The sequence below is a fragment of the Hyperolius riggenbachi genome, chromosome 3 (assembly GCF_040937935.1).
Source record: "Hyperolius riggenbachi isolate aHypRig1 chromosome 3, aHypRig1.pri, whole genome shotgun sequence".
Lineage (NCBI taxonomy): Eukaryota > Metazoa > Chordata > Amphibia > Anura > Hyperoliidae > Hyperolius > Hyperolius riggenbachi.
In genome coordinates this window covers 170,689,451-170,717,053 of record NC_090648.1, presented here as the reverse complement: position 1 = coordinate 170,717,053, position 27,603 = coordinate 170,689,451, and the positions used below count along the sequence as shown (strand labels likewise).

General features: G+C 51.7%; 11 non-coding genes across 11 annotated transcripts; all 11 read right to left on the bottom strand.

Moving 5' to 3' along the window:
• Positions 1-13,884: 13,884 nt before the first annotated feature.
• On the bottom strand, positions 13,885-13,958 carry TRNAK-UUU (transfer RNA lysine (anticodon UUU)). The gene has a single exon. It is a non-coding gene; the product is annotated as a tRNA-Lys (tRNA).
• Positions 13,959-14,180: 222 nt separating this feature from the next.
• TRNAK-UUU (transfer RNA lysine (anticodon UUU)) lies at positions 14,181-14,254 on the bottom strand. The gene has a single exon. It is a non-coding gene; the product is annotated as a tRNA-Lys (tRNA).
• Positions 14,255-14,624: 370 nt separating this feature from the next.
• On the bottom strand, positions 14,625-14,698 carry TRNAK-UUU (transfer RNA lysine (anticodon UUU)). Its single transcript has one exon. It is a non-coding gene; the product is annotated as a tRNA-Lys (tRNA).
• A 74-nt stretch (positions 14,699-14,772) lies between these two features.
• TRNAK-UUU (transfer RNA lysine (anticodon UUU)) lies at positions 14,773-14,846 on the bottom strand. Its single transcript has one exon. It is a non-coding gene; the product is annotated as a tRNA-Lys (tRNA).
• A 74-nt stretch (positions 14,847-14,920) lies between these two features.
• On the bottom strand, positions 14,921-14,994 carry TRNAK-UUU (transfer RNA lysine (anticodon UUU)). Its single transcript has one exon. It is a non-coding gene; the product is annotated as a tRNA-Lys (tRNA).
• A 74-nt stretch (positions 14,995-15,068) lies between these two features.
• On the bottom strand, positions 15,069-15,142 carry TRNAK-UUU (transfer RNA lysine (anticodon UUU)). The gene has a single exon. It is a non-coding gene; the product is annotated as a tRNA-Lys (tRNA).
• Positions 15,143-15,216: 74 nt separating this feature from the next.
• On the bottom strand, positions 15,217-15,290 carry TRNAK-UUU (transfer RNA lysine (anticodon UUU)). Its single transcript has one exon. It is a non-coding gene; the product is annotated as a tRNA-Lys (tRNA).
• Positions 15,291-15,364: 74 nt separating this feature from the next.
• Positions 15,365-15,438, bottom strand: TRNAK-UUU (transfer RNA lysine (anticodon UUU)). Its single transcript has one exon. It is a non-coding gene; the product is annotated as a tRNA-Lys (tRNA).
• Positions 15,439-15,512: 74 nt separating this feature from the next.
• TRNAK-UUU (transfer RNA lysine (anticodon UUU)) lies at positions 15,513-15,586 on the bottom strand. Its single transcript has one exon. It is a non-coding gene; the product is annotated as a tRNA-Lys (tRNA).
• Positions 15,587-15,660: 74 nt separating this feature from the next.
• Positions 15,661-15,734, bottom strand: TRNAK-UUU (transfer RNA lysine (anticodon UUU)). The gene has a single exon. It is a non-coding gene; the product is annotated as a tRNA-Lys (tRNA).
• A 74-nt stretch (positions 15,735-15,808) lies between these two features.
• Positions 15,809-15,882, bottom strand: TRNAK-UUU (transfer RNA lysine (anticodon UUU)). The gene has a single exon. It is a non-coding gene; the product is annotated as a tRNA-Lys (tRNA).
• Positions 15,883-27,603: the final 11,721 nt, after the last annotated feature.

Below are 27,603 nucleotides of genomic sequence, written 5' to 3'. Positions count from 1 at the left end.
GGTTTCGCCGCATTGCCCCACCTGCTGCATGGAGGCAGCCGCCTCATGATGTGAAGAGGCGGCTGCCTCTCCGTGTGATGCGGAAAGAGCCGCCCGCCGCTGGCTCATGGCGGCGGCTCTTCCGCGATTCCTCACAATTAGTCATGCAAATCCGTTACCTGCCTTCTTTTGATGACTGGCACTATAAAAGCATTCTGCTCCCAGAATGCTTTGCTGGACATTTCCCTTTCATGGTCTGTTCCTGATGGACACTCCTGGAGTGTCAGCCATTCCCGTTTGTTAAAGTTATCTTAGTGTAATTTGTGGGAATGCACTAGGCAGGTTCCCTAGTGCAGTTAGGATTGCATTATCTGTTTTGCCTGTTCCGTCTGTCTTGTGTTTGGATCGCACAAGCCCTAGCGTTAGCGGCTGTGGATCCTTCTGATTGAGTCTGGAGTGTAGGTTGGAACAGCGGTTGTTTCTGCCTACCTCATCTGTTCTGTCTCCTGGGATGGCGCTCGCCACTTTTCGCTAGTGCTGTGGATCCTTCTGCTCTGTCTCCTGGAATCGCGCTAGCCACTTTTCGCTAGCGCTGTGGATCCTTCTGTTCTGTCTCCTGGGATCGCGCTAGCCACTTTTCGCTAGGGCTGTGGATCCTTCTGTTCTGTCTCCTGGGATCGCGCTAGCCACTTTTCGCTAGTGCTGTGGATCCTATCTCTCACTTGTCCCTGTTTTCGTGTGTCTGTCTTGTCTGCTACGGACGCTTGCTGGAGGCTCGGTGAGGTAACCGTTAAGCAAGCGTTTGCGTCCTCTGTTTCATGTTTCTCTGTCGATGGTTAGTTAGGCGTGCTTGTCTCTATTGTGCTTATCACGTGGAGACCACGCATAACCGCGTGCACTGTTGCGAATGAGTGTGGTGTTCGCGGTTAGCTAGCGTTTGTTATTTTCCGTATCTCCTCATTGTATGATTTGCTGTGCCTTTGCTACCCTTGTGCGCTGTCCTGCTCTGTCTTGTGTCTCTATCGGCAATCGCCAATCTTGTGATTGCGTTCCCACTTTGTTTCCGCTGTTGTGGCGGCTAGTTTGGTGCACACACATACATCCTGTCCCTGTGCTATTTCTCTTTACGGGCTCTTCAGCCCCGTTTATCGGGTTCTGTACAATTCCCACCTGGCATCTGTGGCTGTGCAGCGGCGGTGTTCGCCTGCACTCCACAGCGCCATCTGCCGGTGGGAATTGCCCTCTGTGGGTGCATAGCACCTAGCCTGGGTTTCCCAAAATCATACGCTGGTGGAGGGTTTTCGTTGTGTCAGTGCGCGTCTTGTGCACTGACCACGAAAACGACCCCGCCACCGTTACAACAATTCAATGTTCCTAATGCTAAGGTGTGAACGCCTTCATGTCAACACCTTTGGAAACTATGCTAGAACACAGATACAGACAAGGTCTGAGTGCTACCACGTTGTGATCGCAACGGCAGACAACCAGAGAAGGACCAGCACCCAGTATATATAGTAAAGTGCTCTCCAGCGCTTCCCCTAAGTGCCGGACCAATGGCAGGTGGTGAAAATGTCAGCTGACCCGCCTGGTCAGCTGACCCTTTTCTGGCTGTCATATAAGCTCTGCCTCTCAGCGCGTCCTTCTGAACCTGTGTGGACTAGCAGTCCCAGCCACAGCAGACATGTCTTGTAATGTAACCATTGATTCAGGCGTGGGGACCGCCGCCCCGCTCTCTAAGCGAGTGGTGGTTTCCCCGCGTCCGGCCGTAATGTCAGCTGCTTTGCCATGCGTGCAATCCGCCGCCTCCAACGCGGACTCCACCGCTCTGCCCATGCGGCATGCGGCGGTTTCTCCACGTTGTGCCGCCATGTTAGACGCGGAAACAGCCACCTCACTCTGAGCCCTTGCGGCGGCTTTTCCGCGTTTCCTCACACGAATGTAACGATTGGTGTCAGCTAACAGATATTCTGATTATTGGTGATCTGCAGTATCACCAACAATGCAGATGCTATACCTGATTATGTGTGATCCGCAGAATCACCAATAATACCAGTATAGCCAGACACAGGACTACCAACGTGTTAGTGCTTGGTGCAACAGTAAGAGAGAGAGGGAGAAGTCTTCCGAAGAGCAGGAGACTTCAGACAGTGCTGCAGCCAAGTAGGGAGTGACACAAATAGTACTGCAGCCTAGTAGCACAGATAGTACTGCAGCCTAGTAGCAAGTGACACAGACAGTACTGCAGCCTAGAATACCTGAGGAGCAGGTATCCCAACTATTTGGCAGTATCCTACACCTAGGAGATTGGTGCAGGAAACTGATTTCCCTCACTAGTGGCAGGACCCACTAGTGTGGGTAGAGAGAGGTCAGACAGGCAGAGTTCACAACGCACGGACAGACAAAGTACAGAATTGGAAGACTGATTCAACGTCAGGGACAGGCAGGGTCGGCAACGTGATTCAGATAGGGTGAGGTACAGAATCGACAAACGGAAGAATAGTCAGAGGACGCAATAGGTCATAACAAATAAACAATGCACTAGTACTTTAAAGCTATCAACAGAATTTAGCTAAGTGTGATTTCCCAGCTCCGGCTGGTTCTAACACACTTTGGAAACTGACTGGGGTCTGAGCGCTAACACAATATAGCATACGCAACAGCAGACGTGGAGCTACTGACAGGCCTGCTCTATATATACCCAGCAAGCTCCACAGCGCCGCCCCAATCCCTCAGCCAATCCGGATGCCGGCTAGAGTCAGCTGACCGCAGGATCAGCTGACCCCCCTCTTAGCTGCATAAAGGTCCTGTCGCTCTGCTCGCGTGCGCATAGCTCTTAACCTGTGAGCAATGGAAGGACCAGGCATAACTTGAGCTTTTAACCGCGCGGCAGAGGCCGCCGGCTGATACGCGTAGATAGTCGCCATGCCGCTTGTCTCCGTGGCGGCATCTCCGCTATTCCTTACTAGAGTTGGGCCGAACCTCCGATTTTAGGTTCGCGAACTTCCGCGAAAGGTGCGGTTCGCGAAAAAGTTCGCGAACCGCCATAGACTTCAATGGGGAGGTGAACTTACAAAGTTTTAAAAAATTCTATCAACTGGAAAAATGATAGAAAACATGTTTCAAAAGCTCTAATACCTGGAGCCACACCTAATTGAGTGAAATACACATCACTGCTGGAGGATCCGCCCACCCTCCCTCCTCCAAGCAAGGTCCTTTATACCATTTGCCTACCTACACTAATTAGTTATGGGACAGCTGCTACACTCTCTGCTAGGGAGATTTTAATACCTCCCACCTCCCTCCTACCGGAGGGAGGAGGGTCTCTTCTGCCAGGGAATTATACTATTTTAAAAACCAGTATACATCATACCATAGCTGGTACATCATACCATAGCTGGGAATACATACATGAGTATACATCATACCATAGCTGGGAATCGAACCCAGATCTCACTGTGTGGTGGGCACGTCACCCTAAGCACTGTACCACTACAGAAGTAAGTGAAACTAGCCTAAAATTTAACATTTATGCTCAATGCAATAGAACCATTAGGTTGCTTAACCACTTAAGGACTGCAGTCATAAAACCCCTTAAGGACCAGAGCCTTTTTTTCCATTCGGACCACTGCAGCTTTCACGGTTTATTGCTCAGTCATACAACCTACCACCTAAATGAATTCTACCTCCTTTTCTTGTCACTAATACAGCTTTCTTTCGGTGCTATTTGATTGCTGCTGCGAGTTTTAGTTTTTATTATATTCATCAAAAAAGACATGAATTTTGTCAAAAAAATGACTTTTTTAACTTTCTGTGCTGACAGTTTTCAAATAAAGTAAAATTTCCTATACATTTGAGCGCGAAAGTTATTCTGCTACATGTCTTTGATAAAAAAAAAACCATTCAGTGTATATTTATTGGATTGGGTAAAAGTTATAGCGTTTACAAACTATGGTGCAAAAAGTGAATTTTCCCATTTTCAAGCATCTCTGACTTTTCTGCGCACCTGTCAGGTTTCATGAGGGGCTAAAATTCCAGGATAGTACAAATACCCCCCAAATGACCCCATTTTGGAAAGAAGACATCCCAAAGTATTCAGTGAGAGGCATGGTGAGTTCATAGAAGATTTTATTTTTTGTCACAAGTTAGCGGAAAATGACACTTTGTAACAAAAAAAAAAAAAAAAAAAAGTTTCCATTTCTTCTAACTTGCGACAAAAAAAAATGAAATCTGCCACGGACTCACTATGCTCCTCTCTGAATACCTTGAAGTGTCTACTTTCCAAAATGGGGTCATTTGTGGGGTGTGTTCACTGTCCTGGCATTTTGGGGGGTGCCTAATTGTAAGCACCCCTGTAAAGCCTAAAGATGCTCATTGGACTTTGGGCCCCTTAGCACAGTTAGGCTGCAAAAAAGTGCCACACATGTGGTATTGCCGTACTCAGGAGAAGTAGTATAATGTGTTTTGGGGTGTATTTTTACACATACCCATGCTGGGTGGGAGAAATATCTCCGTAAATGACAATTGTTTTCTTTTTTTAACACACAATTGTCAATTTATAGAGATATTTCTCCCACTCAGCATGGGTATGTGGAAAAATACACCCCAAAACACATTATACTACTTCTCCTGAGTACGGCGATACCACATGTGTGGCACTTTTTTGCACCCTAACTGCGCTAAGGGGCCCAAAGTCCAATGAGTACCTTTAGGATTTCACAGGTCATTTTGAGAAATTTCGTTTCAAGACTGCTCCTCACGGTTTAGGGCCCCTAAAATGCCAGGACAGTATAGGAATCCCACAAATTACCCCATTTTAGAAGGAAGACACCCCAAGGTATTCCATTAGGAGGATGGTGAGTTCATAGAAGATTTTTTTTTTTTGTCACAAGTTAGCGGAAATTGATTTGAATTGTTTTTTTTTCACAAAGTGTCATTTTCTGCTAACTTGTGACAAAAAAAAAATCTTCTATGAACTCACCATACTCCTAACGGAATACCTTGGGGTGTCTTCTTTCTAAAATGGGGTCATTTGTGGGGTTCCTATACTGCCCTGGCATTTTAGGGGCCCTAAACCGTGAGGAGTAGTCTTGAAACCAAATGTCGCAAAATGACCTGTGAAATCCTAAAGGTACTCATTGGACTTTGGGCCCCTTAGCGCACTTAGGGTGCAAGAAAGTGCCACACATGTGGTACCGCCGTACTCAGGAGAAGTAGTATAATGTGTTTTGGGGTGTATTTTTACACATACAGATGCTAGGTGGGAGAAATATCCCTGTAAATGACAATTATTTGATTTTTTTTACACACAATTGTCCATTTACAGAGAGATTTCTCCCACCCAGCATGGGTATGTATAAAAATACACCTCAAAACACATTATACTACTTCTTCTGAGTACGGCGATACCACATGTGTGACACTTTTTTGCAACCTAGGTGCGCTAAGGGGCCTAACGTCCTATTCACAGGTCATTTTGAGGCATTTGGATTCTAGACTACTCCTCACGGTTTAGGGCCCCTAAAATGCCAGGGCAGTATAGGAACCCCACAAGTGACCCCATTTTAGAATGAAGACACCCCAAGGTATTCCTTTAGGGGTATGGTGAGTTCATAGAAGATTTTTTTTTTGTCACAAGTTAGCGGAAAATGACACTTTGTGAAAAAAAAAACAATACATATCAATTTCCGCTAACTTGTGACAAAAAATAAAATCTTCTATGAACTCACCATACTCCTAACGGAATACCTTGGGGTGTCTTCTTTCTAGAATGGGGTCATTTGTGGGGTTCCAATACTGCCCTGGCATTTTAGGGGCCCTAAACCGTGAGTAGTCGTCTTGAACCCAAATGTCTCAAAATGACCTGTGAAATCCTAAAGGTACTCATTGGACTTTGGGCCCCTTAGCACAGTTAGGCTGCAAAAAAGTGTCACACATGTGGTATCGCCGTACTCAGAAGAAGTAGTATAATGTGTTTTGTGGTGTATTTTTACATATAACCATGCTGGGTGGGAGAAATATCTCTGTAAATGACACATTTTTGATTTTTTTTACACACAATTGTCCATTTACAGAGAGATTTCTCCCACCCAGCATGGGTATGTGTAAAAATACACCACAAAACACATTATACTACTTCTCCTGAGTATGGCGATACTACATGTGTGACACTTTTTTGCAGCCTAGGTGCGCTAAGGGGCCCAACGTCCTATTCACAGGTCATTTTGAGGCATTTGTTTTCTAGACTACTCCCCACGGTTTAGGGCCCCTAAAATGCCAGGGCAGTATAGGAACCCCACAAGTGACCCCATTTTAGAAAGACGACACCCCAAGGTATTCCGTTAGGGGTATGGTGAGTTCATAGAAGATTTTATTTTTTGTCACAAGTTAGTGAAAAATGACACTTTGTGAAAAAAAAACAATAAAAATCCAATTTCCGCTAACTTGTGACAAAAAATAAAATCTTCTATGAACTCATCATACACCTAACAGAATACCTTGGGGTGTCTTCTTTCTAAAATGGGGTCACTTGTGGGGTTCCTATACTGCCCTGGCATTTTACGGGCCCAAAACTGTGAGTAGTCTGGAAACCAAATTTCTCAAAATGACTGTTCAGGGGTATAAGCATCTGCAAATTTTGATGACAGGTGGTCTATGAGAGGGCAAATTTTGTGGAAACGGTCATAAGCAGGGTGGCCTCTTAGATGACAGGATGTATTGGGCCTGATCTGATGGATAGGAGTGCTAGGGGGGTGACAGGAGGTGATTGATGGGTGTCTCAGGGGGCGGTTAGAGGGGAAAATAGATGCAATCAATGCACTGGGGAGGTGATCGGAAGGGGGTCTGAGGGGGATCTGAGGGTTTGGCCGAGTGATCAGGAGCCCACACGGGGCAAATTAGGGCCTGATCTGATGGGTAGGTGTGCTAGGGGGTGACAGGAGGTGATTTATGGGTGTCTCAAGGTGTGATTAGAGGGGGGAAATAGATGCAAGCAATGCACTAGCGAGGTGATCAGGGCTGGGGTCTGAGGGCGTTCTGAGGTGTGGGCGGGTGATTGGGTGCCCGCAAGGGGCAGATTAGGGTCTAATCTGATGGGTAACAGTGACAGGTGGTGATAGGGGGTGATTGATGGGTAATTAGTGGGTGTTTAGAGGAGAGAAGAGATGTAAACACTGCACTTGGGAGGTGATCTGATGTCGGATCTGCGGGCGATCTATTGGTGTGGGTGGGTGATCAGATTGCCCGCAAGGGGCAGGTTAGGGGCTGATTGATGGGTGGCAGTGACAGGGGGTGATTGATGGGTGGCAGTGACAGGGGGTGATTGATGGGTGATTGACAGGTGATCAGTGGGTTATTACAGGGAATAACAGATGTAAATATTGCACTGGCGAATTGATAAGGGGGGGGGTCTGAGGGCAATCTGAGCGTGTGGGCGGGTGATTGGGTGCCCGCAAGGGGCAGATTAGGGTCTAATCTGATGGGTAACAGTGACAGGTGGTGATAGGGGGTGATTGATGGGTAATTAGTGGGTGTTTAGAGGAGAGAATAGATGTAAACGATGGATTTGGGAGGTGATCTGATGTCGGATCTGCGGGCGATCTATTGGTGTGGGTGGGTGATCAGATTGCCCGCAAGGGGCAGGTTAGGGGCTGATTGATGGGTGGCAGTGACAGGGGGTGATTGATGGGTGGCAGTGACAGGGGGTGATTGACAGGTGATCAGTGGGTTATTACAGGGAAGAACGGATGTAAATAATGCACTGTTGAATCGATAAGGGGGGGGGGGGTTGAGGGCAATCTGAGTGTGTGGGCGGGCGATTGGGTGCCCGCAAGGGTCTAATCTGATGGGTAACAGTGACAGGTGGTGATAGGGGGTGATTGATGGGTAATTAGTGGGTGTTTAGAGGAGAGAATAGATGTAAACGATGGATTTGGGAGGTGATCTGATGTCGGATCTGCGGGCGATCTATTGGTGTGGGTGGGTGATCAGATTGCCCGCAAGGGGCAGGTTAGGGGCTGATTGATGGGTGGCAGTGACAGGGGGTGATTGATGGGTGGCAGTGACAGGGGGTGATTGACAGGTGATCAGTGGGTTATTACAGGGAAGAACGGATGTAAATAATGCACTGGCGAATCGATAAGGGGGGGGGGTTGAGGGCAATCTGAGTGTGTGGGTGGGCGATTGGGTGCCCGCAAGGGTCTAATCTGATGGGTAACAGTGACAGGTGGTGATAGGGGGTGATTGATGGGTGATTGATGGGTAATTAGTGGGTGTTTAGAGGAGAGAATAGATGTAAACGATGGATTTGGGAGGTGATCTGATGTCGGATCTGCGGGCGATCTATTGGTGTGGGTGGGTGATCAGATTGCCCGCAAGGGGCAGGTTAGGGGCTGATTGATGGGTGGCAGTGACAGGGGGTGATTGACGGGTGATTGACAGGTGATTGACAGGTGATTGACAGGTGATTGACAGTTGATCAGGGGGGATAGATGCATACAGTACGCAGGGGGGGGGGGAGGGTCTGGGGGGGTCTGGGGAGAATCTGAGGGGTGGGGGGTGATCAGGAGGGAGCAGGGGGCAGTTTAGGGACTAAAAAAAAAAATAGCGTTGACAGATAGTGACAGGGAGTGATTGATGGGTGATTAGGGGGGTGATTGTGTGCAAATGGTGGTCTGGGGGGTGGGCAGGGGGGGGTCTGAGGGGTACTGTGGGCGATCAGGGGGCAGGGCGGGGCAGATCAGTGTGTTTGGGTGCAGACTAGGGTGGCTGCAGCCTGCCCTGGTGGTCCCTCGGACACTGGGACCACCAGGGCAGGAGGCAGCCTGTATAATACACTTTGTATACATTACAAAGTGTATTATACAGTTTGTAGCGGCGATCGCGGGGTTAACAACCCGCCGGCGCTTCCGATTGGCCGGCGGGTTGACGTCGCGGGTGGGCGGAGCCTATTGTCGGTGGATGCGCGCGCATCCCAGCGCGCGATCCCCGGCCAGAGAGTGCCCCAGGACCTGACGCCAATCTGCGTTACGTGGTCCTGGGGCTGCCACTTTGCCGCCGCCAATATGAAGTAGGCGGTCGGCAAGTGGTTAAAGGAGAACTGTAGTGAGAGGTATATGGAGGCTGCCATATTGATTTCCTTTTAAGCTATATCAGTTGCCTGGCAGCCCTGCTGATCTATTTGGCTGCAGTAGTGTGAATCACACCAGAAACAAGCATGCAGCTAATCTTGTCAGATCTTACAAAAATGTCAAACACCAGATAATACCATAGCTGGGAATCAAACCCAGATCTCACTGTGTGGTGGGCACGTCACCCTAAGCACTGTACCACTACAGAAGTAAGTGAAGCTAGCCTAAAATGTAACATTTATGCTCAATGCAATAGAACCATTAGGTTGCTTAAAGGAGAACTGTAGTGAGAGGTATATGGAGGCTGCCATATTGATTTCCTTTTAAGCTATACCAGTTGCCTGGCAGCCCTGCTGATCTATTTGGCTGCAGTAGTGTGAACCCTCCAGAAACAAGCATGCAGCTAATTTTTCCTTTTAAAATAATACCAGTTGCCTGAATTGCCTGCTGATCCTGTGTCTCTAATACTTTTAGCCAAAGCCCCTGAACAAGCATGCAGATCAGGTGCTCTGACTGAAGTCAGACTGGATTAGCTGCATGCTTGTTTCAGGGTGTGATTCAGCCACTATTGCAGTCACAAAGATCAGCTGGACTGCCAGGCAACTGGTATTGTTTACAGGAAACAGCCATATCACTCTCAGTTAAGGTTCCCTTTAAAGGAGAACTGTAGTGAAAGGTATATGGAGGCTACCATATTGATTTCCTTTTAAGCAATACCAGTTACCTGGCTATCCTGCAGATCCTCTGCCTCCAATACTTTTAGCCCTAGACCCTGAACAAGCATGCAGCAGATCTGGTGTTTGACATTTTTGTAAGATATGACAAGATTAGCTGTATGCTTGTTTCTGGTGTGATTCACACTACTGCAGCCAAATAGATCAGCAGGGCTGCCAGGCAACTGGTATAGCTTAAAAGGAAATCAATATGGCAGCCTCCATATACCTCTCACTACAGTTCTCCTTTAAGCAACCTAATGGTTCTATTCAGGGGTGCCTCTAGTCATTTTGTCACTCCAGGCGAGAAAACCTGTGGCGCCCACCCCCAAGCCCCTCCTCCCCAGGAAAATAATCATAATGCAGCATCGTTTCACCAGAAAATAATCATAATGCGGCAGTGTTTCATCAGAAAATAATTGTAATTATCGTAATTCAGAGTCGTAATTCACCAGAAAATAATCGTAATGTGGCAGTGTTTCACCAGAAAATACACTTATTGCAGCAGCATTTCACCAGAAATTAATCATAGGGCAGCAGCGTTTCACCAGAAAATAATCGTAATGGGACAGCGTTGTCAGAAAATAATCGTAATGTGGAAGCGTTTCTCCAGAAAATACACGTAATCCGAGCAGAGGGAAAGAGTAGAGAGGGAGAGGCAGCATAAGATGTAAGAGGGGGGTAGAGGAACAGAGAGGGGGAGGGATAGACAGCATAAGATGGAAGAGGGTGCAGAGAAACAGAGGGGAGAGGGAGAGACAGCATAAGATGGAAGAGAGTGCAGAGGAACAGAGAGGGGTAGATACAGCATAAGATGGAAGAGGGGGCAGAGGAACAGAGAGGGGAGAGGGAGAAACAGCACAGCACTAAAGCACAGGTTTACAGCTTTACCAGCCTACAGCCTAACCAGCTTTCAAAGAGAACTCTAGTATCAAAAGAGCAGGGCACATTCTAGCAGTTATAACAGTACTGGGAGTCTGCACACAGGACAGGAAGTGTTCTTAGCAGCCTGCCTGCATACCTTCTCTTCTGCCTGTGCATGCAGCTTATCATCTCTGGAGTAGTGATGGGTCGTTCGCGAACGAGCCGGCTCTAAGAGCCGGCTCTTTGCTGCGAACGACAAGAGCCGGTTCTCAGTTTTGAAAGAGCCGATGCCTCAGCCGCCCCACAGAGCTTTGCTTTGCTCTGCAATAAAGGGCGCTGAGGCATGTTGGGAGATGTAGTCCTCCTCTTGCAGCCTGTAGAAGTGTATGGGGCGGAGCAGAGTAGTAGCAGGAGGGATTGCCCCAGTCAGAGAAGCAGTCTGGAATTGTCATGGAGACGGGGGCGGGGATTTTACTCCGATTCTGAGTGGTGTTTAGCCGATTCAGAGCCGTAAGAGTCGGCTCTTTAATGGGAGCCGATTCAGAAGAGTCGATTCTCTGAAAAGAGCCGGAATTCCCATCACTACTCTGGAGCAGAAACTTCCCTTCTCCCGGGCTGTGTTGCTGTCTTGTGCGGGGGCGGGGCTCCAACACGGACACATCACATTCTTCTCTCTGTGACTGCATCTGTCCCCTGGCTGTCTCGCTCCAGTGTCTGTGTGCAGCCAGTGACACAGGTGGGGGGTCAGACTGTCGGGGGCATAAGCTGGCTGGCCGCTGGCTCCTGGTTTGACTGGCGTGGGGCGGAGTTAAAGGCTGGGCCACACGAGGTAAACACTTTACCTGTGCGGCTACTGAGAAGAAGGGGCACGGCTTTAAAGAAGGAGCCTGGCAGAGAAGAGCAGTATTGATTGCTCTATTGGCTGGGGAGAAGTGGAGGTGGAGGCACTGCTGAGCACATGGTAGCATGCCGAGCACCGGGGACTGAGTCGGGAGGTAATATAATATAAAAAAAAAAACATGGTCACAGTAGCAGTGGTGGGGGAATGCGCCTCACCACCTCATGGCGCCTCACCACCTCATGGCGCCCCAGGCAACTGCCTATACTTGCCTGGTGGGTCTATTGCATTGAGCATAAATGTTAAATTTTAGGCTAGCTTCACTTACTTCTGTAGTGGTACAGTGCTTAGGGTGACGTGTCCACCACACAGTGAGATCTGGGTTCGATTCCCAGCTATGGTATGATGTATACTCATGTATGTATTCCCAGCTATGGTATGATGTACCAGCTATGGTATGATGTATACTGGTTTTTAAAATAGTATAATTCCCTGGCAGAAGAGACCCGAATAGGTAGAAGGGTGGGAGATGGGAGGAATTAAAATCTCCCTAGCAGAGTGTGTAGCAGCTGTCCAATAATTAATTCGTGTAGGCAGACAACTGAGTCAAATGGTATAAAGGACCTAGCTTGAAGGGAGGGTGTTTGACAGTGAAATGGAGGCTAAAAATTTTGCTCAATACAGCATTATGGGGCGAATCGAACTTCCGCAAAAGTTCGCCTGATGCAGGCGAACGCGAACCCCCAAAGTTCGGCTGGAACCGTTCGCAGGCGAACCGTTCGGCCCAACTCTATTCCTTACACCGAACTTTTAGATATCTGCATGAACGCGGATAAACGAACGCATTATCCACGAATATCCGACCTATTCGGATATCCGGATAGAGAAACCGGAAGTGCCTTTCAAAATGCTTTAAAACCATTTCTAACCTTTAAAAACACCTTCTAGCCTCTTACTCACTTCCTCCCTTCCTCCGGAGGAGGATCTTGTCTTCCAGGGATTTGTAGGATATCAAAAGCATGCTCACATACATTAGCCAGGAATTGAACCCAGGTCATCTGCATGGAGGGCAGCTATGCTCACCACTATACTACCAACACTACAGGCTGAAACCAGCCTAGCTGGCCTGGTAAGGATAAAAAGCTAGGTGGCCATGCAACCATTCCTGCTAACCTAAAGCTTACTTGTGTCTTACAGTGTTTCTCAACATTTTATTGGTATGTACCCCTTTTAAAACCCTGAACTCACCAAGTACCCCCTAGCATAGTAAACATTATCACAAGTACCCCTTAACAAATATACTGTATATTTAATCGTAATGCATGATAATTAGTTCTAAACAATTTCCAAGCATTTACTATTGCTTTTAATTCACCAAAATACTAATGTGGTGTTGTTTAAATAAGATTTATCATTTTCTAAGACTCTAAATTTGTTATTCTTGGTTAAGTATATCAAGCCCGAGTACCCCCTGGAACCATCAGAAGTACCCCCTGGGGTACGCGTACCACACGTTGAGAACCTAGGACTTACAACACATTGGCTTAAGGCTTTACCAATCCAATGCTCCAATATGGGGAAGCTTCTCTGTTTGCTGTTTTTTTTTTTTTTAAGTGTGGTGTCACAGTTCACTCATCTCTTCAACCATAAGAAAGGCCCAGGAGTAGTCTTAGCTACCGTAATATCTATGTTACGGCAGGGCCCTTATGACACTTTCTCTTACAGGGCTATGGAAACCGTTTTGCCCATGCGATAAAGCGAGGTGTAAAAATAAAATCATGCCTAGCAGAGGATGGTTTCAATCCATCAACCTCTTGCTTATGGGCTCCGCACACTCCTGCTGCACCACTCTGCAGTCTAATTTTGTATACAATCTTGAAGTTTAAGAAGGGTACATTAGTTCCCTTCACAAAACACAAAGGTGTCCCTGGGTGGCCTTGAACCACCAACCTTTTGGTTAACAGCCAAATGCACTAACCAATTGTGCCACAAGGACTGTGTGCATGTCAAGCTGCTAAATGGCTATCTGGGGTTTTCTTTGGACAAGTGTTGAGCACAAAATGCAAGGCCATCCCTGGGTGGGCTTGAACCACCAACCTTTCGGTTAAAAGTCAAATGTACTAACCAATTGTGCCACAAGGACTGTGTATATGTCATGGCTGCTAAATGGCTATCTGGGGTTTTCTTTGGACAACTGTTGAGCACAAAATGTAAGGCCATTCCTGGGTGGGCTTGAACCACCAACCTTTCGGTTAACAGTCAAATGCACTAACCAATTGTGCCACAAGGACTGTGTATTTGTCATGGCTGCTAAATGGCTATCTGAGGTTTTCTTTAGACAACTGTTGAGCACAAAATGCACGGCCATCCCTGGGTGGGCTTGAACCACCAACCTTTCGGTTAAAAGTCAAATGCACTAACCAATTGTGCCACAAGGACTGTGTATATGTCATAGCTGCTAAATGGCTATCTGGGGTTTTCTTTGGACAAGTGTTGAGCACAAAATGCAAGGCCATCCCTGGGTGGGCTTGAACCACCAACCTTTTTGTTAAAAGTCAAATGCACTAACCAATTGTGCCACAAGTACTGTGTATATGTCATGGCTGCTAAATGGCTATCTGGGGTTTTCTTTGGACAAGTGTTGAGCACAAAATGCAAGGCCATCCCTGGGTGGGCTTGAACCACCAACCTTTTGGTTAAAAGTCAAATACACTAACCAATTGTGCCACAAGGACTGTGTATATGTCATGGCTGCTAAATGGCTATCTGGGGTTTTCTTTGGACAACTGTTGAGCACGAAATGCACGGCCATTCCTGGGTGGGCTTGAACCACCAACCTTTCGGTTAATAGTCAAATGCACTAACCAATTGTGCCACAAGGACTGTGTATATGTCATGGCTGCTAAATGGCTATCTGAGGTTTTCTTCAGACAACTGTTGAGCACAAAATGCACGGCCATCCCTGGGTGGGCTTGAACCACCAACCTTTCGGTTAAAAGTCAAATGCACTAACCAATTGTGCCACAAGTACTGTGTATATGTCATGGCTGCTAAATGGCTATCTGGGATTTTCTTTGGACAAGTGTTGAGCACAAAATGCAAGGCCATCCCTGGGTGGGCTTGAACCACCAACCTTTTGGTTAAAAGTCAAATGCACTAACCAATTGTGCCACAAGGACTGTGTATATGTCATGGCTGCTAAATGGCTATCTGGGGTTTTCTTTGGACAAGTGTTGAGCACAAAATGCAAGGCCATCCCTGGGTGGGCTTGAACCACCAACCTTTTGGTTAAAAGTCAAATGCACTAACCAATTGTGCCACAAAGACTGTGTATATGTCATGGCTGCTAAATGGCTATCTGGGGTTTTCTTCAGACAACTGTTGAGCACAAAATGCACGGCCATCCCTGGGTGGGCTTGAACCACCAACCTTTCGGTTAAAAGTCAAATGCACTAACCAATTGTGCCACAAGGACTGTGTATATGTCATGGCTGCTAAATGGCTATCTGGGATTTTCTTTGGACAAGTGTTGAGCACAAAATGCAAGGCCATCCCTGGGTGGGCTTGAACCACCAACCTTTTGGTTAAAAGTCAAATGCACTAACCAATTGTGCCACAAGGACTGTGTATATGTCATGGCTGCTAAATGGCTATCTGGGGTTTTCTTTGGACAAGTGTTGAGCACAAAATGCAAGGCCATCCCTGGGTGGGCTTGAACCACCAACCTTTTGGTTAAAAGTCAAATGCACTAACCAATTGTGCCACAAAGACTGTGTATATGTCATGGCTGCTAAATGGCTATCTGGGGTTTTCTTCAGACAACTGTTGAGCACAAAATGCACGGCCATCCCTGGGTGGGCTTGAACCACCAACCTTTCGGTTAAAAGTCAAATGCACTAACCAATTGTGCCACAAGGACTGTGTATATGTCATGGCTGCTAAATGGCTATCTGGGATTTTCTTTGGACAAGTGTTGAGCACAAAATGCAAGGCCATCCCTGGGTGGGCTTGAACCACCAACCTTTTGGTTAAAAGTCAAATGCACTAACCAATTGTGCCACAAGGACTGTGTATATGTCATGGCTGCTAAATGGCTATCTGGGGTTTTCTTTGGACAAGTGTTGAGCACAAAATGCAAGGCCATCCCTGGGTGGGCTTGAACCACCAACCTTTTGGTTAAAAGTCAAATGCACTAACCAATTGTGCCACAAAGACTGTGTATATGTCATGGCTGCTAAATGGCTATCTGAGGTTTTCTTCAGACAACTGTTGAGCACAAAATGCACGGCCATCCCTGGGTGGGCTTGAACCACCAACCTTTCGGTTAAAAGTCAAATGCACTAACCAATTGTGCCACAAGGACTGTGTATATGTCATGGCTGCTAAATGGCTATCTGGGGTTTTCTTTGGACAACTGTTGAGCACAAAATGCACAGCCATCCCTGGGTGGGTTTGAACCACCAACCTTTTGGTTAACAGCCAAATGCACTAACCAATTGTGCCACAAGGACTGTGTGCATGTCATGGCTGCTAAATGGCTATCTGGTGTTTTCTTTGGACAACTGTTGAGCACAAAATGCAAGGCCATTTTGCATGTGCATTGATCATCTCTTCTCTTTAGTTTCAATCTTTGGCAGTAGAAGCTTGTTTTGAAGGTGCTGTAGGGCTATTTTTTTTTAATATTTGTGTACTTTTATCATTCATGAATGTAGAATGATTGACAGGCCATGTTAGGTTCCATTGAATGACAATGATTAGAATGTGCATTTTTTGCAAACGATGGCCTGCGTGCAGGGGGGCGGGGCCTGGCGGACGCTCCGGGCGCGCTATTGGGCGCGCCCGTGGTGTCTGCCTGCCCCGCCCCCCTGCTCGCTTTCGGCCCTGGTGTGGGGGCGGGTGGTGCCACGTTCGGCGGCCTGGTTGGACGGCGGCTTGCACTCAGCCGCGATGCCGTCCATTGCTGGGCACGCCTCCTGAAGAAGCCGGCTGAGTCCGGCGAAATCGATCGAGGACGCTGTCCTCCACCATGATGGTGCCTTCCCCGCTCTCCCGTGCCGCTTGACCCAGGCCTTTGGTCTCCCTCTCCATGCAACCACATACTTTTGCATGGCAGCACTCCACGAAGCCCTCCCAGATCGAGCCACATTACAAGCCATCGGATGCACCCATTGGAGGATACAGTAAGAGCCCAGTGGGCACTGCTTTGCTAAACTTCATCCACCGCATTTGCTGACAAGCTGTGAATACATGCATCTGGGCTGTCATCTTACCAGACTGACTGCTTTGCAAATGCCTTGCCTGCTATAAACCAGTCTTTTTTGCCATACCTATGCATGCAGAACTTCTGCTTTACAAGCTTTGCTGCAACTTGACTGACTGATCCTCACACATTGTGGGCTCCAACAGGTTTGCTTTTTGAAGTGGCTATACTGAGTTGGCTATTTAAGCTGGGAAAGACGTGGGAGAGTTGCTTTGCTATGTCAAAGGCCTATGTGTATGAACCTATATGCAGAATCCTATGTGGGTTGGAGGAAAGATCCAGTAATTATCAATGAGCATGTTTATGAGCAACACTTCAATTTTTTCAAGTTGAACTTTGTCATCAATGATTATCTAAATCACTGGATGGACTTACCTGCTTCCGCCCCCTCTTTTTTTGCTCCTCTTTCCTCCCCCTCCCCCCTTTTTTACGGGTTCTTGACCAGAGGCTGCGCAGCCACATCAATCTATCATGTGCACATGATCCATCAGATACACTAGTGGTTAGGAGTGTAAGAGTGGGAGGTCTTGGGTTCTGGGGAACAGTGGGCTCGGTCGTAGAGGGGTGGTGGGGTACCGTGGTAGAATTTTATTGTTGATTTTTTAACTATGAGCATGTTTAATAAAGTTTTGTATATTTTGAATGAATACTTGTTTGTACTCAATCAGGTCACACCCCTCCTTTCTTCTATCTCAAAGTTTGTTTAATTATATATATATATATATATATATATATATATATATATATACATATATAAAATTTTGTTGTTTTTTAGTATAAGTTTAGATTTGTATTTTTTACAATTAAGGTTTGCTTCTGTGGTGTCTGATGAACTTTAATGAAAGTCATTTCAATGTGATTGTTGAAAAGTTTTTCTTTATTGTGTGAACAGTAGTATGTTATTTTGTTGTTAATAAAAATACATATCACATAATATGTATGGGAAAAAAGGGGATTGCATTACATCATCCACATCTGCTTTCTCTTGTTAGCACTTTACAGTTCAGCAGCTCAGTGTGAGCATTGGTTAAGGAGTATTCACCATAGCTTCTTCATAGGCAGTTAATGGTCTCCAAATCAATGGGGCTCTAGTATCTCCTTATGTCTTGCTACTGGCCACTAGATCCTCTTGGATCCTGTGATATTCATTCCAACAGTACACCTGTGCCACCTCAGCTGTACATTTCCATGGGTTACCTACCTACCTACCTATGCTATTGTGGTAAGCACTCCCTTCTGCTACTTTCAACCATGAATCCTCTATCAAGACATTCTGAATGCAGAGTTGTCATGCTGTGTATTCAAACCTACAACCTTATGTTTGATAGTTTGCTGCCTTATGCACTAACCTAACCTCAAGCTGAAAAGGCTAAGCTGCAATATTACCTCAAGGCATGTTAGTGTTGAATATGTATGCAGATGTAGGGTCTGAGTCTTATTTATATGTGGTGGAGTGGATTGCATGGCAGTGTGTGGCTCACAGGGTAAGTTAGCAGGTCTGGTGACCACAAAGCTGTGAGTTCAAATCCCACAGTAGACAATATCTGAACATTGCCCTAAATTACTCTAATGTGTGGGCCTTACTACTGTGAGGCTGTGGGTTCAATCCCATGACTGTAATATGAAGTTACAAGATAATACATTAATATGTAGAAAGAAGTGTAAGTGTAAGTGTAAGTGTAAGTGTAAGTGTAAGTGTAAGTGTAAGTGTAAGTGTAGAGTGTAGTGTAAGTGTAAGTGTAAGTGTAAGTGTAAGTGTAAGTGTAAGTGTAAGTGTAAGTGTAAGTGTAAGTGTAAGTGTAAGTGTAAGTGTAAGTGTAAGTGTAAGTGTAAGTGTAAGTGTAAGTGTAAGTGTAAGTGTAAGTGTAAGTGTAAGTGTAAGTGTAAGTGTAAGTGTAAGTGTAAGTGTAAGTGTAAGTGTAAGTGTAAGTGTAAGTGTAAGTGTAAGTGTAAGTGTAAGTGTAAGTGTAAGTGTAAGTGTAAGTGTAAGTGTAAGTGTAAGTGTAAGTGTAAGTGTAAGTGTAAGTGTAAGTGTAAGTGTAAGTGTAAGTGTAAGTGTAAGTGTAAGTGTAAGTGTAAGTGTAAGTGTAAGTGTAAGTGTAAGTGTAAGTGTAAGTGTAAGTGTAAGTGTAAGTGTAAGTGTAAGTGTAAGTGTAAGTGTAAGTGTAAGTGTAAGTGTAAGTGTAAGTGTAAGTGTAAGTGTAAGTGTAAGTGTAAGTGTAAGTGTAAGTGTAAGTGTGCCGTGTGTGGGGTGCTCAGTCCCGTCTGGGTTGGACCAGTGGTCGGTTGGGTCGAGAGGATGGAAGTGTGCCGTGTGTGGGGTGCTCAGTCCCGTCTGGGTTGGACCCAGTGGTCGGTTGGGTCGAGAGGATGGAAGTGTGCCGTGTGTGGGGTGCTCAGTCCCGTCTGGGTTGGACCCAGTGGTCGGTTGGGTCGAGAGGATGGAAGTGTGCCGTGTGTGGGGTGCTCAGTCCCGTCTGGGTTGGACCCAGTGGTCGGTTGGGTCGAGAGGATGGAAGTGTGCCGTGTGTGGGGTGCTCAGTCCCGTCTGGGTTGGACCCAGTGGTCGGTTGGGTCGAGAGGATGGAAGTGTGCCGTGTGTGGGGTGCTCAGTCCCGTCTGGGTTGGACCCAGTGGTCGGTTGGGTCGAGAGGATGGAAGTGTGCCGTGTGTGGGGTGCTCAGTCCCGTCTGGGTTGGACCCAGTGGTCGGTTGGGTCGAGAGGATGGAAGTGTGCCGTGTGTGGGGTGCTCAGTCCCGTCTGGGTTGGACCCAGTGGTCGGTTGGGTCGAGAGGATGGAAGTGTGCCGTGTGTGGGGTGCTCAGTCCCGTCTGGGTTGGACCCAGTGGTCGGTTGGGTCGAGAGGATGGAAGTGTGCCGTGTGTGGGGTGCTCAGTCCCGTCTGGGTTGGACCCAGTGGTCGGTTGGGTCGAGAGGATGGAAGTGTGCCGTGTGTGGGGTGCTCAGTCCCGTCTGGGTTGGACCCAGTGGTCGGTTGGGTCGAGAGGATGGAAGTGTGCCGTGTGTGGGGTGCTCAGTCCCGTCTGGGTTGGACCCAGTGGTCGGTTGGGTCGAGAGGATGGAAGTGTGCCGTGTGTGGGGTGCTCAGTCCCGTCTGGGTTGGACCCAGTGGTCGGTTGGGTCGAGAGGATGGAAGTGTGCCGTGTGTGGGGTGCTCAGTCCCGTCTGGGTTGGACCCAGTGGTCGGTTGGGTCGAGAGGATGGAAGTGTGCCGTGTGTGGGGTGCTCAGTCCCGTCTGGGTTGGACCCAGTGGTCGGTTGGGTCGAGAGGATGGAAGTGTGCCGTGTGTGGGGTGCTCAGTCCCGTCTGGGTTGGACCCAGTGGTCGGTTGGGTCGAGAGGATGGAAGTGTGCCGTGTGTGGGGTGCTCAGTCCCGTCTGGGTTGGACCCAGTGGTCGGTTGGGTCGAGAGGATGGAAGTGTGCCGTGTGTGGGGTGCTCAGTCCCGTCTGGGTTGGACCCAGTGGTCGGTTGGGTCGAGAGGATGGAAGTGTGCCGTGTGTGGGGTGCTCAGTCCCGTCTGGGTTGGACCCAGTGGTCGGTTGGGTCGAGAGGATGGAAGTGTGCCGTGTGTGGGGTGCTCAGTCCCGTCTGGGTTGGACCCAGTGGTCGGTTGGGTCGAGAGGATGGAAGTGTGCCGTGTGTGGGGTGCTCAGTCCCGTCTGGGTTGGACCCAGTGGTCGGTTGGGTCGAGAGGATGGAAGTGTGCCGTGTGTGGGGTGCTCAGTCCCGTCTGGTTGGACCCAGTGGTCGGTTGGGTCGAGAGGATGGAAGTGTGCCGTGTGTGGGGGGTGCTCAGTCCCGTCTGGGTTGGACCCAGTGGTCGGTTGGGTCGAGAGGATGGAAGTGTGCCGTGTGTGGGGTGCTCAGTCCCGTCTGGGTTGGACCCAGTGGTCGGTTGGGTCGAGAGGATGGAAGTGTGCCGTGTGTGGGGTGCTCAGTCCCGTCTGGGTTGGACCCAGTGGTCGGTTGGGTCGAGAGGATGGAAGTGTGCCGTGTGTGGGGTGCTCAGTCCCGTCTGGGTTGGACCCAGTGGTCGGTTGGGTCGAGAGGATGGAAGTGTGCCGTGTGTGGGGTGCTCAGTCCCGTCTGGGTTGGACCCAGTGGTCGGTTGGGTCGAGAGGATGGAAGTGTGCCGTGTGTGGGGTGCTCAGTCCCGTCTGGGTTGGACCCAGTGGTCGGTTGGGTCGAGAGGATGGAAGTGTGCCGTGTGTGGGGTGCTCAGTCCCGTCTGGGTTGGACCCAGTGGTCGGTTGGGTCGAGAGGATGGAAGTGTGCCGTGTGTGGGGTGCTCAGTCCCGTCTGGGTTGGACCCAGTGGTCGGTTGGGTCGAGAGGATGGAAGTGTGCCGTGTGTGGGGTGCTCAGTCCCGTCTGGGTTGGACCCAGTGGTCGGTTGGGTCGAGAGGATGGAAGTGTGCCGTGTGTGGGGTGCTCAGTCCCGTCTGGGTTGGACCCAGTGGTCGGTTGGGTCGAGAGGATGGAAGTGTGCCGTGTGTGGGGTGCTCAGTCCCGTCTGGGTTGGACCCAGTGGTCGGTTGGGTCGAGAGGATGGAAGTGTGCCGTGTGTGGGGTGCTCAGTCCCGTCTGGGTTGGACCCAGTGGTCGGTTGGGTCGAGAGGATGGAAGTGTGCCGTGTGTGGGGTGCTCAGTCCCGTCTGGGTTGGACCCAGTGGTCGGTTGGGTCGAGAGGATGGAAGTGTGCCGTGTGTGGGGTGCTCAGTCCCGTCTGGGTTGGACCCAGTGGTCGGTTGGGTCGAGAGGATGGAAGTGTGCCGTGTGTGGGGTGCTCAGTCCCGTCTGGGTTGGACCCAGTGGTCGGTTGGGTCGAGAGGATGGAAGTGTGCCGTGTGTGGGGTGCTCAGTCCCGTCTGGGTTGGACCCAGTGGTCGGTTGGGTCGAGAGGATGGAAGTGTGCCGTGTGTGGGGTGCTCAGTCCCGTCTGGGTTGGACCCAGTGGTCGGTTGGGTCGAGAGGATGGAAGTGTGCCGTGTGTGGGGTGCTCAGTCCCGTCTGGGTTGGACCCAGTGGTCGGTTGGGTCGAGAGGATGGAAGTGTGCCGTGTGTGGGGTGCTCAGTCCCGTCTGGGTTGGACCCAGTGGTCGGTTGGGTCGAGAGGATGGAAGTGTGCCGTGTGTGGGGTGCTCAGTCCCGTCTGGGTTGGACCCAGTGGTCGGTTGGGTCGAGAGGATGGAAGTGTGCCGTGTGTGGGGTGCTCAGTCCCGTCTGGGTTGGACCCAGTGGTCGGTTGGGTCGAGAGGATGGAAGTGTGCCGTGTGTGGGGTGCTCAGTCCCGTCTGGGTTGGACCCAGTGGTCGGTTGGGTCGAGAGGATGGAAGTGTGCCGTGTGTGGGGTGCTCAGTCCCGTCTGGGTTGGACCCAGTGGTCGGTTGGGTCGAGAGGATGGAAGTGTGCCGTGTGTGGGGGTGCTCAGTCCCGTCTGGGTTGGACCCAGTGGTCGGTTGGGTCGAGAGGATGGAAGTGTGCCGTGTGTGGGGTGCTCAGTCCCGTCTGGGTTGGACCCAGTGGTCGGTTGGGTCGAGAGGATGGAAGTGTGCCGTGTGTGGGGTGCTCAGTCCCGTCTGGGTTGGACCCAGTGGTCGGTTGGGTCGAGAGGATGGAAGTGTGCCGTGTGTGGGGTGCTCAGTCCCGTCTGGGTTGGACCCAGTGGTCGGTTGGGTCGAGAGGATGGAAGTGTGCCGTGTGTGGGGTGCTCAGTCCCGTCTGGGTTGGACCCAGTGGTCGGTTGGGTCGAGAGGATGGAAGTGTGCCGTGTGTGGGGTGCTCAGTCCCGTCTGGGTTGGACCCAGTGGTCGGTTGGGTCGAGAGGATGGAAGTGTGCCGTGTGTGGGGTGCTCAGTCCCGTCTGGGTTGGACCCAGTGGTCGGTTGGGTCGAGAGGATGGAAGTGTGCCGTGTGTGGGGTGCTCAGTCCCGTCTGGGTTGGACCCAGTGGTCGGTTGGGTCGAGAGGATGGAAGTGTGCCGTGTGTGGGGTGCTCAGTCCCGTCTGGGTTGGACCCAGTGGTCGGTTGGGTCGAGAGGATGGAAGTGTGCCGTGTGTGGGGTGCTCAGTCCCGTCTGGGTTGGACCCAGTGGTCGGTTGGGTCGAGAGGATGGAAGTGTGCCGTGTGTGGGGTGCTCAGTCCCGTCTGGGTTGGACCCAGTGGTCGGTTGGGTCGAGAGGATGGAAGTGTGCCGTGTGTGGGGTGCTCAGTCCCGTCTGGGTTGGACCCAGTGGTCGGTTGGGTCGAGAGGATGGAAGTGTGCCGTGTGTGGGGTGCTCAGTCCCGTCTGGGTTGGACCCAGTGGTCGGTTGGGTCGAGAGGATGGAAGTGTGCCGTGTGTGGGGTGCTCAGTCCCGTCTGGGTTGGACCCAGTGGTCGGTTGGGTCGAGAGGATGGAAGTGTGCCGTGTGTGGGGTGCTCAGTCCCGTCTGGGTTGGACCCAGTGGTCGGTTGGGTCGAGAGGATGGAAGTGTGCCGTGTGTGGGGTGCTCAGTCCCGTCTGGGTTGGACCCAGTGGTCGGTTGGGGTCGAGAGGATGGAAGTGTGCCGTGTGTGGGGTGCTCAGTCCCGTCTGGGTTGGACCCAGTGGTCGGTTGGGTCGAGAGGATGGAAGTGTGCCGTGTGTGGGGTGCTCAGTCCCGTCTGGGTTGGACCCAGTGGTCGGTTGGGTCGAGAGGATGGAAGTGTGCCGTGTGTGGGGTGCTCAGTCCCGTCTGGGTTGGACCCAGTGGTCGGTTGGGTCGAGAGGATGGAAGTGTGCCGTGTGTGGGGTGCTCAGTCCCGTCTGGGTTGGACCCAGTGGTCGGTTGGGTCGAGAGGATGGAAGTGTGCCGTGTGTGGGGTGCTCAGTCCCGTCTGGGTTGGACCCAGTGGTCGGTTGGGTCGAGAGGATGGAAGTGTGCCGTGTGTGGGGTGCTCAGTCCCGTCTGGGTTGGACCCAGTGGTCGGTTGGGTCGAGAGGATGGAAGTGTGCCGTGTGTGGGGTGCTCAGTCCCGTCTGGGTTGGACCCAGTGGTCGGTTGGGTCGAGAGGATGGAAGTGTGCCGTGTGTGGGGTGCTCAGTCCCGTCTGGGTTGGACCCAGTGGTCGGTTGGGTCGAGAGGATGGAAGTGTGCCGTGTGTGGGGTGCTCAGTCCCGTCTGGGTTGGACCCAGTGGTCGGTTGGGTCGAGAGGATGGAAGTGTGCCGTGTGTGGGGTGCTCAGTCCCGTCTGGGTTGGACCCAGTGGTCGGTTGGGTCGAGAGGATGGAAGTGTGCCGTGTGTGGGGTGCTCAGTCCCGTCTGGGTTGGACCCAGTGGTCGGTTGGGTCGAGAGGATGGAAGTGTGCCGTGTGTGGGGTGCTCAGTCCCGTCTGGGTTGGACCCAGTGGTCGGTTGGGTCGAGAGGATGGAAGTGTGCCGTGTGTGGGGTGCTCAGTCCCGTCTGGGTTGGACCCAGTGGTCGGTTGGGTCGAGAGGATGGAAGTGTGCCGTGTGTGGGGTGCTCAGTCCCGTCTGGGTTGGACCCAGTGGTCGGTTGGGTCGAGAGGATGGAAGTGTGCCGTGTGTGGGGTGCTCAGTCCCGTCTGGGTTGGACCCAGTGGTCGGTTGGGTCGAGAGGATGGAAGTGTGCCGTGTGTGGGGTGCTCAGTCCCGTCTGGGTTGGACCCAGTGGTCGGTTGGGTCGAGAGGATGGAAGTGTGCCGTGTGTGGGGTGCTCAGTCCCGTCTGGGTTGGACCCAGTGGTCGGTTGGGTCGAGAGGATGGAAGTGTGCCGTGTGTGGGGTGCTCAGTCCCGTCTGGGTTGGACCCAGTGGTCGGTTGGGTCGAGAGGATGGAAGTGTGCCGTGTGTGGGGTGCTCAGTCCCGTCTGGGTTGGACCCAGTGGTCGGTTGGGTCGAGAGGATGGAAGTGTGCCGTGTGTGGGGTGCTCAGTCCCGTCTGGGTTGGACCCAGTGGTCGGTTGGGTCGAGAGGATGGAAGTGTGCCGTGTGTGGGGTGCTCAGTCCCGTCTGGGTTGGACCAGTGGTCGGTTGGGTCGAGAGGATGGAAGTGTGCCGTGTGTGGGGTGCTCAGTCCCGTCTGGGTTGGACCCAGTGGTCGGTTGGGTCGAGAGGATGGAAGTGTGCCGTGTGTGGGGTGCTCAGTCCCGTCTGGGTTGGACCCAGTGGTCGGTTGGGTCGAGAGGATGGAAGTGTGCCGTGTGTGGGGTGCTCAGTCCCGTCTGGGTTGGACCCAGTGGTCGGTTGGGTCGAGAGGATGGAAGTGTGCCGTGTGTGGGGTGCTCAGTCCCGTCTGGGTTGGACCCAGTGGTCGGTTGGGTCGAGAGGATGGAAGTGTGCCGTGTGTGGGGTGCTCAGTCCCGTCTGGGTTGGACCCAGTGGTCGGTTGGGTCGAGAGGATGGAAGTGTGCCGTGTGTGGGGTGCTCAGTCCCGTCTGGGTTGGACCCAGTGGTCGGTTGGGTCGAGAGGATGGAAGTGTGCCGTGTGTGGGGTGCTCAGTCCCGTCTGGGTTGGACCCAGTGGTCGGTTGGGTCGAGAGGATGGAAGTGTGCCGTGTGTGGGGTGCTCAGTCCCGTCTGGGTTGGACCCAGTGGTCGGTTGGGTCGAGAGGATGGAAGTGTGCCGTGTGTGGGGTGCTCAGTCCCGTCTGGGTTGGACCCAGTGGTCGGTTGGGTCGAGAGGATGGAAGTGTGCCGTGTGTGGGGTGCTCAGTCCCGTCTGGGTTGGACCCAGTGGTCGGTTGGGTCGAGAGGATGGAAGTGTGCCGTGTGTGGGGTGCTCAGTCCCGTCTGGGTTGGACCCAGTGGTCGGTTGGGTCGAGAGGATGGAAGTGTGCCGTGTGTGGGGTGCTCAGTCCCGTCTGGGTTGGACCCAGTGGTCGGTTGGGTCGAGAGGATGGAAGTGTGCCGTGTGTGGGGTGCTCAGTCCCGTCTGGGTTGGACCCAGTGGTCGGTTGGGTCGAGAGGATGGAAGTGTGCCGTGTGTGGGGTGCTCAGTCCCGTCTGGGTTGGACCCAGTGGTCGGTTGGGTCGAGAGGATGGAAGTGTGCCGTGTGTGGGGTGCTCAGTCCCGTCTGGGTTGGACCCAGTGGTCGGTTGGGGTCGAGAGGATGGAAGTGTGCCGTGTGTGGGGTGCTCAGTCCCGTCTGGGTTGGACCCAGTGGTCGGTTGGGTCGAGAGGATGGAAGTGTGCCGTGTGTGGGGTGCTCAGTCCCGTCTGGGTTGGACCCAGTGGTCGGTTGGGGTCGAGAGGATGGAAGTGTGCCGTGTGTGGGGTGCTCAGTCCCGTCTGGGTTGGACCCAGTGGTCGGTTGGGTCGAGAGGATGGAAGTGTGCCGTGTGTGGGGTGCTCAGTCCCGTCTGGGTTTGGACCCAGTGGTCGGTTGGGTCGAGAGGATGGAAGTGTGCCGTGTGTGGGGTGCTCAGTCCCGTCTGGGTTGGACCCAGTGGTCGGTTGGGTCGAGAGGATGGAAGTGTGCCGTGTGTGGGGTGCTCAGTCCCGTCTGGGTTGGACCCAGTGGTCGGTTGGGTCGAGAGGATGGAAGTGTGCCGTGTGTGGGGTGCTCAGTCCCGTCTGGGTTGGACCCAGTGGTCGGTTGGGTCGAGAGGATGGAAGTGTGCCGTGTGTGGGGTGCTCAGTCCCGTCTGGGTTGGACCCAGTGGTCGGTTGGGTCGAGAGGATGGAAGTGTGCCGTGTGTGGGGTGCTCAGTCCCGTCTGGGTTGGACCCAGTGGTCGGTTGGGTCGAGAGGATGGAAGTGTGCCGTGTGTGGGGTGCTCAGTCCCGTCTGGGTTGGACCCAGTGGTCGGTTGGGTCGAGAGGATGGAAGTGTGCCGTGTGTGGGGTGCTCAGTCCCGTCTGGGTTGGACCCAGTGGTCGGTTGGGTCGAGAGGATGGAAGTGTGCCGTGTGTGGGGTGCTCAGTCCCGTCTGGGTTGGACCCAGTGGTCGGTTGGGTCGAGAGGATGGAAGTGTGCCGTGTGTGGGGTGCTCAGTCCCGTCTGGGTTGGACCCAGTGGTCGGTTGGGTCGAGAGGATGGAAGTGTGCCGTGTGTGGGGTGCTCAGTCCCGTCTGGGTTGGACCCAGTGGTCGGTTGGGTCGAGAGGATGGAAGTGTGCCGTGTGTGGGGTGCTCAGTCCCGTCTGGGTTGGACCCAGTGGTCGGTTGGGTCGAGAGGATGGAAGTGTGCCGTGTGTGGGGTGCTCAGTCCCGTCTGGGTTGGACCCAGTGGTCGGTTGGGTCGAGAGGATGGAAGTGTGCCGTGTGTGGGGTGCTCAGTCCCGTCTGGGTTGGACCCAGTGGTCGGTTGGGTCGAGAGGATGGAAGTGTGCCGTGTGTGGGGTGCTCAGTCCCGTCTGGGTTGGACCCAGTGGTCGGTTGGGTCGAGAGGATGGAAGTGTGCCGTGTGTGGGGTGCTCAGTCCCGTCTGGGTTGGACCCAGTGGTCGGTTGGGTCGAGAGGATGGAAGTGTGCCGTGTGTGGGGTGCTCAGTCCCGTCTGGGTTGGACCCAGTGGTCGGTTGGGTCGAGAGGATGGAAGTGTGCCGTGTGTGGGGTGCTCAGTCCCGTCTGGGTTGGACCCAGTGGTCGGTTGGGTCGAGAGGATGGAAGTGTGCCGTGTGTGGGGTGCTCAGTCCCCGTCTGGGTTGGACCCAGTGGTCGGTTGGGTCGAGAGGATGGAAGTGTGCCGTGTGTGGGGTGCTCAGTCCCGTCTGGGTTGGACCCAGTGGTCGGTTGGGTCGAGAGGATGGAAGTGTGCCGTGTGTGGGGTGCTCAGTCCCGTCTGGGTTGGACCCAGTGGTCGGTTGGGTCGAGAG